This window comes from Phascolarctos cinereus, unplaced genomic scaffold, assembly GCF_003287225.1.
Source record: "Phascolarctos cinereus isolate Bilbo 61053 unplaced genomic scaffold, phaCin_HiC Scaffold_4;HRSCAF=312, whole genome shotgun sequence".
Classification (NCBI taxonomy): domain Eukaryota; kingdom Metazoa; phylum Chordata; class Mammalia; order Diprotodontia; family Phascolarctidae; genus Phascolarctos; species Phascolarctos cinereus.
The window spans coordinates 204532925-204550872 of record NW_027555847.1 but is presented as its reverse complement, the minus strand read 5'-3'; positions in this window follow the sequence as shown (position 1 = coordinate 204550872).

The window sequence follows — 17948 nt, the reverse complement described above, 5'->3', positions numbered from 1 at the left end:
ACTTCGGTGGGTTTTTATTGCCTTGAGGGCCAAATATTAATGTATCTGTTCAACTCCTAAAGCCCTTTATAAATCAAACCCTCTTTTCCACAGTCTATGGTTTAAGCTGTCCTCTCTGTTCCTCATGCATGACATTCCATCTCTTATCTTCTTGACTTTGCACTGCCAGTCATAATGTCTCTAAATTACTCCCTCCTTATGTCCACATGTCCTAGCTTCCTTCAAAGACATAGTTCAAACACCCACTTCTATGTGAAAACTTTCCTGATCCCCTCAACTCTTTGTGCTCTCCCTCCCTAACTACTGTTTCTTTATTTTGTACTCACCCTCTCTCTATACACAAATATACATGCACATAGGTATATGCACATATACATATATGTATGTGTGTGCCTATATGTGTATGTGTCTGTCTGTCTATCTATCTAGCAATCTATGAAGCAGCTAGGTGGCTCAGTGGATAGAGCACTGGGCTTGGAGTCAGGAAGACCTGAATTCAAGTCCAGTCTCAGACACTCACTGGCTATATGATCCTGGGCAAGTCACAACCTCTATTTGCCTTAATCCGCTGGAGAAAGAAAAGGCAAACTAATCTGGTATCTTTGCTAAGAACACCATATGTGATCATGAAGAGTTGAAAATGACTGAATGACCAAACAACAGCACACACAAATATACACACACATATAAACATGTGTGTTACATGCATGTGTGTATGTGTGTATACATACATGCATACATATTTATGTCATCTTCTCCAATTGAATGTAAACTTCTTGAAAATATGGATTTTCTTATTCTTTGAATTTGTATGCCAGTATCTAGCATAGTGTCTGGAACATAGGTACACATGTACTTGCTTGTTTGGCATGCTGTGTTTCATATTATTGTCTAGTAGTGAAACAAGCATATTACTGAGGAACTGAATCACATTAAAAATCACATTTTTGCTAGAAATGAAACCAGAAGACAAGAGGAAGTTGGAGCTAAAAGAAAGGATGGCTTTGAGACCATTCATTCTTGGTCAGCAGTTGGTGGAGTTAGTTTTACTAGGTATTCAAAGTATAATGAGAAATATTGTTTTATTAGACAGTTGGCCATCTCATATTACAGTGCTTATGATAAAGTATTTACAAAAAGCCTACTATGAAGATTATTGCAGCTTACATGACAAAATCTGTTGCAGAGGATAAAGATGTAGAGAATATCAAAGGAAAGCACCACCAACTGACATAGTGAGTGACCACATCTGGTAGTATATGTAACCTATAGTCCTCCTCCCCTTTTACTAAGAGGAGGGAAGTGCTTCCTTCTGAATGAAATTTAATAAGAATAAACAATGACATATTTGGACAAAAAATTATCTCACAAGTACAAGATGGGGGAGATGCAGATGGCAGCAGTTAATCTTAAAAAGAACCAAGGGCCTTTAATGGACTACAAACACAATATGAGTCAACAAAAAAATATGACAACCAGAAAAAAAAAGATAATTCAATCTGTAAGAGAGACATGGATGCTTAATTCTAGGTACCACTTTTTAGGTAGGACAAGAAGCTAGAAAGTGTCCAGAGGAAGGGCAACCAGGATAGTAAAGGATGTTGAGAGCATATCCTATGAGAATCACTTGAAAGGCTTGGGGATGTATAGCCTGTAGTTGAGAAGACTTAGGTGAAACATGATAGCTATCTTTAAGTACTGGGAGATTACACTTGCTCTGTTTGGCCCCAGAGGGTGGAACTGAAAGTAATGGGTGGAAATTGAAGAGAATCAAATTTAAAGTTGATGTAAAAAGAAACTTCAAAGGCATCAGCTCTAGTTAGTTAGTCCAATGCCCCCATTTTACAAAGGAGAAAACTGAGGACCAGAGAGGTTAAATGCCTTACACAAAGTCACACAGATAGCAAGTATTAGAGAAAAGATTTGAGTTAAGGGCTTTTGCCTCCAAATACAGTAAATACCCTTCCCACTCTACCCATCTCTCTCTACTCTTTGGAGACTCATTCTCCATTCCCCATCGTCTAATCATTCTAGAGGAGATTCTTTTCTGTTGACTACATAGCCACTATATTCCCTTCTAATTCTGACATTCTATACTACTATAAATAAGTCAAGCTAGCACTTATCTAGTGCTTATTATGTGCCAGGCACTGTGCTAAGTCCTGGGATATAAATATGAGCAAGAAGAAAGACAATCTCTGTTCTAAAGGAACATCTTCTTCTTCTTCTTCTTCTTCTTCTTCTCTTCTTCTTCTTCTTCTTCTTCTTCTTCTTCTTCTTCTTCTTCGTGAGGTAATCAGGGTTAAGTGGCTTGCCTAGGGTCCACACAGCTAGTGAGTATCATTTGTCTGAGACTGGATTTGAACTCAGGTCCTTCTGACTCCAGGGCCAGTTTTCTATCCCCCGTGCCACCTAGCTGTGCCAGGAACTTATATTCTAATGGGAGAAGACAGCATACACAAGGGAACTGAAAAGAGAGAGGGGAGGCACTTTCCAGGGGCATGGTGGACAAGTCTGGAGAATGAAGGATGGCTGGGCTGGGTTCCTTGTCAAAATAGAGGTCCAGGAAGAACTCTCCAAAGGGAGAAGAGGGCTGAAGGGGTAGAAAGGAAAGGTATGGTGGTGAAATCCAGAAACCGTAAGTATCTGCTTACTTTAATACTTACTTTTTTCACTATGAAAGTAAACATACTTATATTCTCTTGATAATAATAAGATAATATAAGTATGTAGTATGAAAGTAAGTAGGGCAGCTAGCTGGCTCAATGAATAGAGCACTGGGCATGGAGTCAAGAAGACTCATCTTTGTGAGTTCAATTCCAGCCTCAGACTTACTAGCTGTGTGGCCCTGGGAAAGTCCCCTAACCCAGTTTACCTCAGTTTATTCACCTGTTAAATGAGCTGGAGAAGGAATTGGCAAACTACTCCAATATCTTTGTCAAGAAAACCCCAAATGGGGTTACAAAGAATTGAACATGACTGAAACTACAATAACAACATGAAAGTAAATACCTATTAGGTGAAAAACTCTATGCTAGATGAGATACAAAGAAGAATAAAGCATTATCCTCTGTCATTAACTATTAGGGAACTCATAACACTTATTAAAATAACTTTTCTAGAAAATAGATCATGATAAATACAAACAAAATGCTAATCAAGGTCCACAGAAGGAAGGATAATTTATTCCTGGGGATCAAAGAAGACTTCAAGGATATTATAAACCTTCACCGCACTCTTTTTTTTAGAATTTTTTTTCACCTCACTTTTAAAGTATGGGTAAGACTTCAATAAGTAGGAATGAGGAACACAGGGTATTCTAGGTCTTTCAACAGAAGTGAAAAGTATGAGAAATGTATAGAAACTGGCAGTTAATACTGTTTGAGAGAGCATGGAGTATGTTTGGGGGCAGGGAGGGATTGTGTGGAGTGGAAGGTAGAAATAAGACTGGAAAGCTAGAGTGGGTTTTGAATATTGAACTAAGGATTTTGAACTATGTTGGGGAGGTAATGGGGAGTCAGTGAAGAATTTTGAGCAGAGGAATGGCACAATCAAATTTCACATAAAGAAGATTAATTTGACAGGGGTGTGAAGGATGAATTAGAGGGGAATAAAACTGAGGGAGATAAGGCCAATGATGGCAGCAGAAATAAAAATGAAGAAGTGAGATAAAATAAATATTGTGGACAATCATTTATATACTTACTAATCTGTTTTCATGGTATAATTTCTCGGTAGAATATAAGCTCCTTGAGGGTAGAAACTGCTTTTATTTTGTTTTCATATCCCCAACACCTGGAATTCTAGGAGTCTAATAAATGATTGTTTGTTTGAATTGGAATGGATCAGACTTGACCACCATTTGAATATGAGACTTGAAAAAGAAGGAATTATTGAATATGACACTAAGATTTCAAGCGTGGGTGCCCAGGTAGGTGGTAGTATAAAAGGGTCCTTCTGTTAAAAAAGGAAAACCATCCACTAGTTTATCTTTTCCACAAATCTTGATTTTTATATACTTCTCTTGGAGATTTACCTATGTTGATACATTTTGCATATAGGCCTACCTTATAAATGTAGAAATACGCATGTACACATAGAAGTCATGCAAAAGGTCTTTTGGAAACTATTAGCAGAGGATTCTAGTAGGCCAAAATCAAATTTTGTTTGGGATTAGCATCTTAACTTAAGCTTGCAGCTGTCAGAATTATTTCTTTAACCATAACTCAAACTCAGGAAGGAGTTTTTCCATTCCTATTTATTTTCATACATATTAAAATCTGTCATCAGTTGTCAAGAACTGATCTCAGATCTACTGTACCAGATATCAGTGATCACACACTTGCCCTTTCCATCTTTCTTCATATATTAGTAGCTGACAGATTGAGAAAGGCCAGTGGATCTGTTTCACTGAAGGGCATAGGGCGTTTGGTTACAATGACCAACACTAGACTAGAGATTCCTTGTAATATAATGTAAGTTCCCTGAGGGCAAGATCTGTCTAGTATTTTACCTTTGTATTTCCAGTGTCTAGCACAGGTGCCTGACACACAGTAAGTGTTTAATTGAATTGAATGGTTGGGGTTAATTCCACTGTACAGCAACATGTAGATTTTATTGACTTCAACAGTGGAAAATTCCACTGGGGAAGAGGGGGAGAGACTATGCATTTGCGAAGGTTAAGCCAAAGGATAATTCATAGCCTTTAGCAAATATCTGGTCTTTGAAGAAGACAAAGAAGGGGACAATAACAGATCACCTGAAGTGAGCACCCAGGAAATGCTCTTCAGAATTTTCTCTTGCATGAAAGCTACCTTAAATTATTAAGCAAACTTCGATGCCATCTATCTCCTGTACTTCAATCGATCAATCAATCAATCAATTAGGATTTTTTGAAGCACCTACTATAAAACCCGGAGTTAACAGACCCTCCTGATGAGGCTCTCTCTTTATGTAGATTAAGGAAGCTGCATCCCCCTCAACCAATTCTACAGGTATCTCATTTAATTTTAATACTAAAATGGAACCACCAGATTGGCCTGAATCAGACTTGACCTAAAATAGAGGATAATAGAGAGGTACATAATGTGTGGGAACAGGCTACAACATAAAATCAATGATAAATTTTAAGAAAAAAGAAACCCAAAAGATATCATCAAGGAAATATATCAGAAGAAGAGAAGATAGGCTGGTCATGCAGTGATAGTGAGGGATGATAGGTGGACAGATAACAGTGTTCCACTGGCACCCTTGTAATGTTCTGAGAAAGGAATGAAGGGCTCTAGGAAATTGGGTGGACACACTGTGGTCAGGAGAAAACTTTGACAAGAGTCAAACAGTTTAGGCAAGCATGGGGTAGGTTTGCATCTGCATATTTGGAAGGAACTTCCAGGCTGATGAGAACATAAATCCATTTGAATATTCAAGAATGTGCAAAGCATTGTAGTAGGCACTGGGAATAAAAAAACAAAAGTGAAACAAACAGTCTTTGGTCTCAAAAAACTTATATTCTATTGGGGAGACAACATGTGCATAAATAAGTATATATAACTATATAGATATAGGTAAGCTGACAAGTAATGTCGTAACTACAAGGTAATTTGGAGAGGTGCTAAGGACTTGAGGGTATTAGGAACGACCTCATATAGAAGATGTTGCTTAAGTTGAATTTTGAAGAAAGGGGGCGGAGAAGATCAGGGAGCACATCCCAGGTATGCATACACTTGACTTAACAAAACTCAAAAGACAAAACTTGGTACCAAAGGCAAGGGTGGAGCAGGCAAGATACATATAGTAACTGCCACAGACAACAGGGTCTCCATACTCCATACCCATACCCCTTAAGGTGATATCCCCTTGCAGAACAAGAGTCTCTTACTGCCACTGTAAAGGGAGAGCAGAACTGTAGCTCTTGAATATTTTCCTTCTCCTTGGAGGGAGATGTAGAAGTAAAGCTGAGTCTAAGTAAATACATCAGGAGTTCTGGGAGAAGGTGGAGAAATGGTATCAACAAGATTGGATAATAGGCAAAGGATGGCAGAATCAGGAACTCTGGTCCCTGTCATCTGTGGAGATGACCTTGAAGTAATCCTCTTGGCTTAGAAAACAATGTCTGAGGCATTTTTTCCTCTGGCCCACATCCATTCCAGACATTTGTCAAACCAGTCCTAAGGAATTACATAACAATCCAAAGCACAAGCCCTCATAAACTGAGCTATATCTGAAATCTAGACCTTGACACCTCCAACCCACCTATGACTACAATCCACATCTATTAAATGCCAGAAAGCAATAATAGCAATGGGTCAGCATTTACATGGTGCTTTAAGGTTTGCAAAGCACTATAAAAATATTATCTCATTGATTCTGACAACAAATCTCAGTGATAGATGCTATTACTATCTCTATTTTACAGATGAAGAAATTGAGGCAGACAGAGGTTGTGACTTACCCAGGCCCACATAGCAAGTATCTGAAGCAGAATTTGAGCTTGGGTTCTTCCAGACTCCAAGTCCAGAATTCTATCCATTGTGAAACTAATAGCTAACTAGAACAATGTAAAATGACAGTAAAAACTGAGGAACAGTAAATCTTGGGTTTAGTAAGTTAATATATTCAGTGATACACAAATATTGCCTTAAGAAGTAGACTCATGCAGAAGTCACTTGTAGTTGTTTTGTTTTGCTTTTTTCCCTTGAAAATTAAAAGAGATGAAAAGACATAGTCAATCTTTTCTAATCTTTTCTTTCCTTTTTCTTCCCAGCAATAGTAGCGAAGAATGGAGTTATCATTTTGTTCTTCTTTCCCTTCTTTAATGTCACTTAGATTAGAAAAGAGAAAAGAACTCTATACATTATGGTTTTTTTTGCTAATTAATTGATTTTTTTTACTCAAGGCATTTAGTAAATCTTATTGGTTGCTTTATTGATTACATCTTTTCATCTCTTCTTTCCTTCTCTCCAGTGTTAGTGATGAAGAATAGAATTATCATTTTGTACTTCTTTCCCTTCTTTAATGTCACTAAAGTCTTGGATAAATAGAGGAGCTTTGGTTAATTTCATGGGAGTATAGACAGTTTTCTTTTTTCAGTGCCCATTGCTCTGCCCATTCAAGTTAGTTTAATTAACATGTGCTCTACTCCTCAGTGCTTTAATCTATACTGCTAGTTTTTACAGTTGGGTCCCATGAGTGTAGTGGCTCAATGAAACAAATGGACAAATGGAAGAGTTGCTTCACCAGCCATTATTTAAAAGACACACACCCACAAAACCAAAACAAAATCCTCTGAGGCAAGGATACATGAGCATCCATTCCCACGCCAAGAGATCTGGATACATTGTTGACTCCACAGCTTGCCATCTGGGTGATCTTGGATCAATCTTTTACCTTTCTAAGCCTGAGTTTCATTATGTGTAATATAAGGATAATTATACTTAATTTCATAGCTCAAAGAGTTGTTCTAGAGATCAACCAAGCAACCAGTGAGATTTAGTAAGTCTTCTTCATATGTTGCGCTTTGTACTAAAAACTTAGACTACAAAGAGCAAAAAATCAGTTCTTGCCTTCAATTATCATATATTCCAATGGGGAAAGCAACATATGCATAGCTATAAGATATATTGGAGAAGGAAATGGCAAACCACTACAATATCTTTGCCAATAAAACTCCATAGACAATATTGGTGTGCTATGGTCCATGGGATCACAAAGAGTTAGACACAACTGAGTGATTGAACAACAAGATACATTTTGAGTAGATGAAATTAGTAGAAAAGAAAAAAGAAAAAGAAAGAAAGAAAGAAGAAAGGGAGGGAAGGAGAGAGGGAGAGGTGGAAGTAGGAAGGAAACAAGCATTTATTAAATACCTTCTGTGTGTCAGACACTATACTAAGTGCTTTATAAATATCTCATTTGATCTTCACAACAACCCTAGAAAGAAGGCATTATTATTATTCCCATTTTATAGTTGAGGAAAATGAGGCAAACAGAGTTTTTGACTTCTGACTACCTGACTCCAGGCCCAGAGCTTTGTCCACAATGCTGCCCAGAGGCAGCTAAATAGCTTAAAAGGCCTTAACAATTGGGGTAGGGTTGGGGAGCGGGGCTGGGAAAGGCTCCTTCCAAAGACAATATTCTTCTAGGAGTTAGAGGCAGACATTTAAGTCATGGGTGAGAGACATTGCAAAGGCATGGAGATAGTTGTTGGAGTGTCAGGTGTGAGGCAGAGCAAGTTGTCCAGTATGGCTGTATTCTAGATTGTGTAGAGGACCGTAATATGTAAGAAGACTGGGAAGATAGGTTGTGAAGATCTTTAAATGTCAAAGGCATTTGTATTTGATCCTAAAGGTAACAGGAAGTCACTGTAGTTTATTGAGTAGGCAGCATTTTATATACCCTGTGAACTGCAAGGCATCATAGAAACATCAGAGGTTTTCTGTTCGCTTTTGGTACTTGACTGCTCATGTTGGCCTAGGGAGCTCCAAGGGAGGAAATCCCACTACCAATGCAAACCAACGATTTTTCTGCAACTTATAGTCATAGACCTAGAGACATATCTGGTGACACTGAAAGGTTAAGGTATTTGCCCAAGGTCACATAGCCAGTATGTATCAGAGAAAGGACTTGAACCTATGTCTTCTTGATTCTGAGGCTAGATGCCATACTTCCTCTTGATGTTGATAATAATGATAAATTATTGTTATAATCAATAATGATGATGATGATATGTTTGCTTTTGGTACCTGAGAGAAGAAGGAAGCTTCAGTTTAAACTGCCTGACAAAGCTTTTAAATGGGGCACTGGTCAATCCAAATGATTACCCCAAATCCCTAATTCTAAAAAAGTGTACAAAAATGGTAATGAAGTGTTTAACGTTTTTTATTATCTTACTTATTAGGCAGACAAGTTGTGATGTGTTCAAGTTGTATCTTTTTACGTACAATATGTATATTTAAACCATCACCTCATGTGTTCAGTAGGTAAAATGCATCCATACCTATTTTTATAGTCCTTTTGTAAGGAAGGAGGTGTTTAGTAATCATCATGGAAATGGGAATTAGGAGACCTTGGTTCTGGCTTAGTTATTTTTTTTATTTTTTATTTTTTTAGGCAATTGGGGTTAAGTGACTTGCCCAGGGTCACACAGCTAGTAAGTGTCAAGTGTTTGGTCTGAGGCCGGATTTGAACTCAAGTCCTCTTGACTTTATGGCAGGTGCTCTATCCACTGTGCCACCTAGCTGCCCCTCTGGCTTAGTTATTAACAAGCTCTACAACTTTTGACAAATCATTTTAGCTTAATGGGTTTCAATTTCCTCATCTAAAAAAATGTGTGTGGGACTAGGTGGCTTTCTTCCAGCTCTGATATTCCATGATCTGAAGGCTTATAATTGTTGCATTTGAATTTCCATGGTAGGCACAAGTAAACTAGCATATTTCCAGTGATGACCCATATGGTAAGCAGGCAGGCAGTAAGCACTTATCAAGCACTTGCTATGTGCCCATTTGCTGTGCTAAGAGCTGGGGATACAAATATTGTCAAAAAGAAACAGTTTCTGTTCTTAAGGAGATTATGTTCTTGCGAAGGAAGACGACACATGAAAGGAAACTGGAAATAGGGAAGGGAGAAGGTACTCATATCAGTGCATGGTAGCAGTATTTGTAGGGACACTAGCACAGCCTGGAAGGGAGTAAAGGAATGGTCAGCCTGGACCTCTCACTTGACCTAATAGTTCTGGAATTTGGCTACAATATTCCTGGGAGTTTTCACTTTGGGATCTCTTTTCAGGAGATCAGTGTATTCTTTCAATTACTATTTGACCTTCTGGTTCTAGGGTATCAGGGCAGCTTTCCTTCATAGTTTCCTGAAAGATGATGCCCAGGCTTTTTTTTTTTAATGGCTTTCAAGTACAATAATTCTTAAATTATCTCTCCTGGATCTATTTTCCAGGTCAGTTGTTTTTCCAATGAGGCATTTTATATTTTTTATTTTTTCATTCTTAATTTTGTTTCATAATTTCTTATTGTCTCATGGAGTCATTAGCTTTCACTTGCCTGATTTTAATTTTTAAGGAATTATTTTCTCCAGTGAGCTTTTGTACCTCCTTTTCTGTTTGGGCAATTCTATTTTTTAGGGAGCTGTTTTCTTTCTCAATTTTTTTTTTGCTTTCTTTACCAAGATGTTGACTCTTTTTTCATGATTCTCTTGCATAACTCTCATTTCTTTCCCAACTTTTCTTCTACCTCTCTTATTTGATTTTTAAAAATCCTTTTTGAGCTCTTCCAGGAGGACTTTTTGGGCTTGAGACCAATTCATATTTCTGTTTGAGGCTTTGCATATAGGCACTCTGACACTGTTCCCTTCTGAGTTTGTGTTTTGATCTTCCCTGATACCATAATACTTTTTTGTTGTTGTTGTTGTTGCTCATTTTATGACTTATAAAACTGAGTTCTGCTCCTGGAATACAGGAGGCACTGTCCCAATCTTCTTATACCAGGGGCCAGGGGCTTGGTCACTGGCTTTATGTGCTGGGGCTCCCAGGCCTACCAGAGCTGACCATTAGCTTACTGTACTAGAAGCCTCACAGTTGGCTCACTGTGCTTCTGGTCTGTTGAACCAGGGCCCTGGGGCCTTGGTTGCTGATCTGTGCTGAGTCTAGTGGCCTCCTGCTGGCTTGCCCAGACACGGTCTGTGCTGGGCTATGCTCTCCTTTTACCCAAGTGAGACAGACTTTTCATGCAATCTTTTTAAATTATCTTAGGCTGGAAAATTGTTTCACTCTGTCCTTTTGTGGGTTCTGTGGCTCCAGAATTTATTCGGAGGAATGATTTCAAGTTCTTTCAAGGGAAATTGGGGAAAGCCCAGGCAATTTCCTGCCTTTTCTGCACCATCTTGGCACCACCTTCCAGCCTGAGCCTTCTCCAAAATGGAGAAAGCTACCAATTAGAGAAGAGAGCTGGAGCAGAGGAATGTTCCAGGATGAGAAGGTCTAAGACATTGAGAAAAGTTTCAGGGTGAGAAGGCAGGTTGGTCATGGAGGCAAAGTCCATAAAATGTACCCCCCAAAAAATATTGCAGAATTTAGGGGAAAATGTGGTCAGTAAAGGAGGTGGTCCTGTCATGTGGCCTCAGGACAAAAACATTGGTAACCCAAAGGGGGTTGCACTTTTACTCACAAAATGTAAAACGGCCTAGAGGTCTCCAAAACAGATATACATCTTGAGAAAACATGACTCAGTTGTAATCTACAGCAATGGAAAGAATGTCTACATGAGTGGGATCACATATAACAACAACAACAACAATAGCTAGCATTTACATAGTGCCTACAATATGCTAAGTGTTTTACAATATTATCTTGTTTGATCCTTACAACAACTCTGGGTAGTAGGTGGTATTATTTTATTCCCATTTTACAGCCAAGGAAACTGGACTAAACAGAATTTAAGGGACTTGGCCAGGGTCATACAGCTATTAAGAGTCTGAGGCTGGATTCAAACTATAATCTAAAAATAATCTTTCTGACTCCAGGCCCAGTGCTCTATCAATTATGCAACCTAGTTGCCTCTAACGCATTGAAGTACCTTTGGCTTTGTAATACAGTGTTCATCCTATTCGCGATTTATTTTGGGAAGAAATAGAAATAAAGACAAGGACTGCACCTGTGATTTCATTTATATAGATAATTCCCAGATGAAGAAACTTCCTTTACCAACGAAGCAAATGACATCTTTGCACAACTAAGTTTTGAGAGTTGCTTAGAGCACTAAGAGGTTAAGTGACTTGCCAGGGTCACTCAACCACTATGTATCAGAGGAAAGACTTGAACTCAGGTTTTCCTGGATCTGAGGCCAGTTCTCTTAACTACTGACTCTGAGAGAGGAAGTTCACTCTCCATTTAAAACATAATTTCTTCTGAAAAAATACAGTCAAGTGGGAACTTCTGCTTCCAGGATCCAAGATGGTAAAGTAAGAAGTAAGTTGCTCTCACTCTCCCTCATTGACCTTCAAAAGCCCAAAAAATATTGCCCCAGGAAAAACCCTGAAACAGCTGAGCCAGCAGAAAGATGGGGTGCAGCGGTCTTGTAGCCAAGGAAGCTTGGGAGATTAATGGGAAAGGCCTCTCTTGTTCTGGGAGAAGGGGAGCAGTATAGGATGAGAGACATCCCAGAAAGTTAGTGGCAAGCCCCACCTCAGTATACCAGGGGGAGGTTCTGAGCCCCAGGGTAGTGGAGCAGGCAAGAGCCAACACTAGGACACTCTGAGTACCTCAGTACAGATAGGGGAACCAGTAGACACCAGCTCAGAAAACCACCATGTGTGATGGCATTCTCCAGCAGCCAAATCTCCCAGTAACTCAGCACAATTCCAGGAGGCAAAGCTCCAGGAGGCAAAGCTTCAGGCTGATAGACATCCTCCAGCAGCCAAACATTGAAGTGCAAGACCCAGGTGAGCAGGATCCAAACATATGAGTGCAAGGCCTGGGTGAGCAGGTATCCCCCAGGGGCCAGACTTCCCATTCCCACCCTGAGAGATTTAATGCTACTGACTCCAGCCCAGCACCAAGAAAGCTACAGCCTCCAACTGCCAACAGCTGAGGCCCTAGCATACAAAGCCAGTGACCAGGTCCCAGGCTCCCAGCACAAGAAGCTCGGGTCAGTGCTCCACGTGTTCCAGCAGACGAGCTAAACTTTTTTTTAAAAGTCAGGAAATAGGCAAACACCATGAGCAAAAAGCAGAAATGAACAATAACCATAGATTCTTATTATTGGGACAGGGAAGATCAAGGCACAAATTCAGAAGAGGACAACATTGTCAATATACCCACATCAGAAACCTCAAAGGGGAATGAATATGAACTGGTCTCCAGCCCAAAAAACCTTCTTGGAAGAGCTCAAGAAGGATTTTAAAAATCAAATAAAAGAAGTAGAAGAAAAATTGGGAAAAGAAATGAGAGGTATGCAAGAGAGAATCAATACCTTGGAAAAGGAAAGACAAAAATTAACTGTAGAAAACAAGTCCTTAAAAAATACAATTGGCATATCAGATTGTGTGCTGTCTTGGGGAGGGTAGTGGTGAGGAAAGGGGAGAAAAATTTTAAGCTCAAAAGCATATGGAAGTGATTGTCGATAAATCAAAATAAATTAATAAAATGAAAATACAATTGGCCAAATGGAAAAGGAGGCACAAAAACTCACTGAAGAGAACTCCTTTTTTTAAGATCATATGAAAAATCTATTTTTTTATTTAAAAAATTTTTAAAATATAAGTTTATTTATTTTTAGTTTTCAACATTCACTTCCACAAGTTTTTGAGTCCCAAATTTTCACCCCATCTCACCCTTTCCCCACCCCAAGATGGCATGCATTCTGAGTATCCCTTCCCCTAGTGTGTTGAAGAGAAGAACTCTTTAAGAAGTAAAATGGGCCAAATGGAATAGGAGGTACAAAATCTAAAAGAAGAAAAAAATTCAGGAAAAATTAGAATGGGGCAAGTGGAAGCTCATGACTTTATGAGAGATCAAGAATCAGTGAAAAAGAAACAAAAGAATGAAAAAATAGAAGAAAATGTAAAATACCTTATTGGTAAAAACAAATGACCTGGAAAATAGATTTTTGAGAAACAATTTTAAAATTACTAGTTTACCTGAGAACCATGATGAAAAAGGGCACCTGGACAGCATCTTTCAGGAAATCATCAAGAAAAACTGCCCTCAGGTCCTACAACCAGAGGGTAAAATAGTCATCAAAAGAATCCACTGATCACTTCCTAAGAGAGATCCCAAATTGAAAACACCAAGGAATATTGTAGCCAAATTCCAAAATTACCAGGTCAAAGAGAAAATACTGCAAGCAGCTAGAAAGAAACAATTTAAATGTCATGGAACCACAGTCAGGATTATAAAGGAACTTACAGCTTCTCCATTAAAAGATTGGAGGGCATGGAATATGATATTCTATAAGGCAAAGGAGCTTGGATTACAAGCAAGGATCAACTACCCAGTGAAACTGAGCATAATCTTTCAGGGGAGGAGATGGATATTCAATGAAATAGGGGACTTCTAAATCTTCCTGATGAAAAGACCAGAGCTCAACAGAAAATTTGATCTTCAAATACAAGACTCAAAAGAAGTATAAAAAGGTAAACAGGAAAGAAAAAAACAACATATTATTAATAAGAGCAAACTGTTTACATCCCTACAAGGGAAGATGACACTTGTAACTCTTGAGAACTGTATTGTTATTATGACATTTAAAAGGGGTATACATAGACAGAGGGCATAGGTACAAATTGGCTTTGATGAGATGATAAAAAATCTAATTGAGTGGTGAAAAGGAATTGTACTGGGAGAAGAGGAAAGGAGGAGGCAGATAAGGTTAAATTACATCACATGAAAAGACACAAAAACCTGTTACAGTAGAGGGAAAGAAGGGAGGGAGATGAGCATTGTTTGAACCTTACTCTCATCACATTTGGTTCAAAGATGGAATAACATAATCAGTTAAGTATAGAAATCTAATTTACCCTATAGGAAGTAGGAGTGGAAAGTGAATAGAAGAGAGGGAAGAAGTAGTAAAGGTAAAGGAGAAGGGAGAGAGCTAATAGAAGGCAGGGCAGACTGAGGGAGATGGAAGTTGAAAGCAAAACACTAGTGAGGAGTGAAAGGGAGAAAGGGGAGAGAAAAACATAAATGGGGGGAGGGGAATAGGATAGAGAAACACAGAAATCATAACTGTGAATGTGAATGGGGTGAACTATCCCATAAAACCAAAGCAGATAATCCTACTATTGTTGTTTACATGAAATACATTTGAAGCAGAGGGATATGCACAGAGTAAAGGTAAAAGGCTGGAGCAGAATATATTATGCTTCAGCTGAAGTAAAAAAAAGCAGAGATAGCAATCCTAATCTCAGACAAAGCAAAAGCAAAAATAGATCTAATTAAAAGAGATAAGGAAGGAAACTACATCCTGCTAGTCAAAGAAGTAATATCATTAATAAACATATACAGACCAAGTAGTATAGCACCCAAATTCTTAGAGAAGAAGTTAACAGAGTTACAGGAAGAAATAGATACCAAACTATACTAGTGGGGGACCTCAACCTCTTCTTCTGTGACCTAGATAAATCTAACCACAAAATAAACAAGAAAGAAGTTAAGGAAATGAATAGAATTTCAGAAAAATCAAATATGGTTGACCTCTGGAGAAAACTGAATGGGGATAGAGAGAAATATACCTTTTTCTCAGTGGCATCTACATGGCACCTACACAAAAACCTCTCAATACAATGCAGAAAGTCAGAAATATTAAATGCATCTTTTTTTAGGTCATGATGAAATAAAAGTTACATGTAGTAAAGGGCCATGAAAAGATGGACTAAAATTAATTGGGAACTAAATAATCTAATCCTAAAGAATGAGCGGGTCAAGCAACAAATCACAGAAACAATCAATAATGTCATCCAAGAGAATGACAATAATGATACAACATACCAAAACTTACGGGATGCAGTAAAAGTGGTTCTTAGGGGAAGTTTTATATCTCTCAATGCTTACATGAATAAAATAGAGAAAGAAAGGATCAATGAATTGGGCATGCAACTAAAAAAGCTAGAAAAAGAACAAATTAAAAATCCGCAATTAAAGACCAAATTAGAAATTCTGAAAACCAATGGAGAGATTAATAAAATTGAAATTAAGAAAACTATTGAAATAATAAATCAAACTAAGAGCTGATTTTATGAAAAAAACAATAAAATAGATAAATATTTGGTTAATTTAATTAAAAAACAGAAAGGAAAAAAACAAATTACCAGCATCAAAAATGAAAAGAGTAAATTCATCACCAATTAAGAGGAAACCAAAACAATAATTAGGAGCTATTTTGCCTAATTGTATGCCAATAAATTTGACAATCATAGTGAAATGGATGAATATTTACAAAAATATAAATTGCCCAGATTAATGGAAGAGTAAATTAATTAAATAACCCCATTTCAGAAAAAGAATTTGAACACGCCATTGATGAACTCCCTAAGAAAAAATCTCCAGGGCCAAATGGATTTACAAGTGAATTCTATCAAACATTTAAAGAACGATTAATTCTAATACTACATAAATTAATGGGGAAAATAGGTGAAGAAGGAGTCCTACCAAATTCTTTTTATGGCACAAATATGGTGCTGATACCTAAAACAGGAAGAGCCAAAACAGAGAAAGAAAATTATAGACCAATTTCCCTAATTAATATAAATGCAGAATTTTTAAATAAAATATTAGCAAAGAGATTACAGAAACTAATCTCAAGGATAATACACTATGACAAGATAGGATTTATACCAGGAATGCAGAACTGGTTCAATATTAGGAAAACTATCAACATAATTGGCCTTATCAACAACAAAACTCAAAAAAGGACAAAATACAACACCCATTCCTATTAAAAACACTAGAGAGCACAGGAATCAATGGAGTCTTCCTTAGAATGATAGGTAGCATCTATCTAAAACCATCAGCATGCATTATATTTAATGGAGATAAGTTAGAAGCATTTCCAATAAGATCGGGGGTGAAACAAAGATGTCCATTATCACCAGTTATTTAATATTGTACTAGAAATGTTAATTTTAGCAATAAGAGAAGAAAAAGAAATTGAAGGTATTAGAATAGGTGAAGAAGAAACAAAGCTATTACTCTTTGCAGATGATATGGTGGTATACTTAGAGAATCCTAGAGAATAAAGGTAAAAATTACTGGAAATAATAAGCAAATTTAGCAGAATTGCAGGATATAAAATAAACTCACATAAATCATCAGCATTTCTATATATTACTCACAAAGCCCAACAGCATAAGTTAGAAAGAGAAATTTCATTCAAAGTTACTGTAGACAATCTAAAATATTTGGTCATCTACCTGCCAAGACAAATCCAGGAAGTATGTGAACACAGCTACAAATCACTTTTCACACAAATAAAGTCAGATCTAAATAACTGGGAAAATGTCAGTTGCTCATGGGTAGGCCACGCTAATAGAACAAAAATGACAATTCTACCTAAATTAATTTACTTATTCAGTGCCATACCAATCATACTACCAAAAATTTATTTTATAGAACTTGAAAAAACAATAACAAAATTCATCTGGAAGAACAAAAGGTCTAGAATATCAAGGGAACTAATGAAAAGAAATGCAAGGGAAGGTGGCCTAGCTATACCAGACCTTAAATTGTATTGTAAAGCAGCAATCATCAAAATTACTTGGTACTGGCAAAGGAATAGAGTAGTGGATCAGTGGAATAGGTTAGGTATGCAAGACACAACAGTCAATGACTACTGTAATCTACTATTTGATAAATCCAAAGACTACAGCTTCTAGGATAAGAACTCACTATTTAACAAAAACTGCTTGGGAAAACTGGAAAATAGTATGGCAGAAACTAGGCACAGATGAACATCTTATACCATATATCAAAATAAAGTCAAAATAGGGTACACGATTTAGATATAAAGACTTATACTGTAAGCAAACTAGGAGAGCAAGGAATAGTTTACCTGTCAGATTTATGGTGAAGAGAAGAATTTATAACCAAATATTAGAGAACATTATGAAATGCAAAATGGATGACTTTGATTACATTAAATTAAAAAGATTTTGCACAAACAAAGCCAATGCAACCAAGGTTAGAAGGGAAGAAGAAAGCTGGGAAACAATTTTTTATAGCCAGTGTCTCTGATAAAGGCCTCATTTCTAAAATATATAGAGAACTGAGTTGAATTTATAAGAATACAAGTCATTTCTCAGTGGATAAATGGTCAAAGGATATGAATTAGCTAACATGACAAAACAGGAAAATGATAAAGGAGAAGATGTGGGAAAATTGGAACATAATGCATTGTTGGTAGAGTTGTGAACTGATCCAACCATTCTGGAGAGCAATTGGGAACTATGC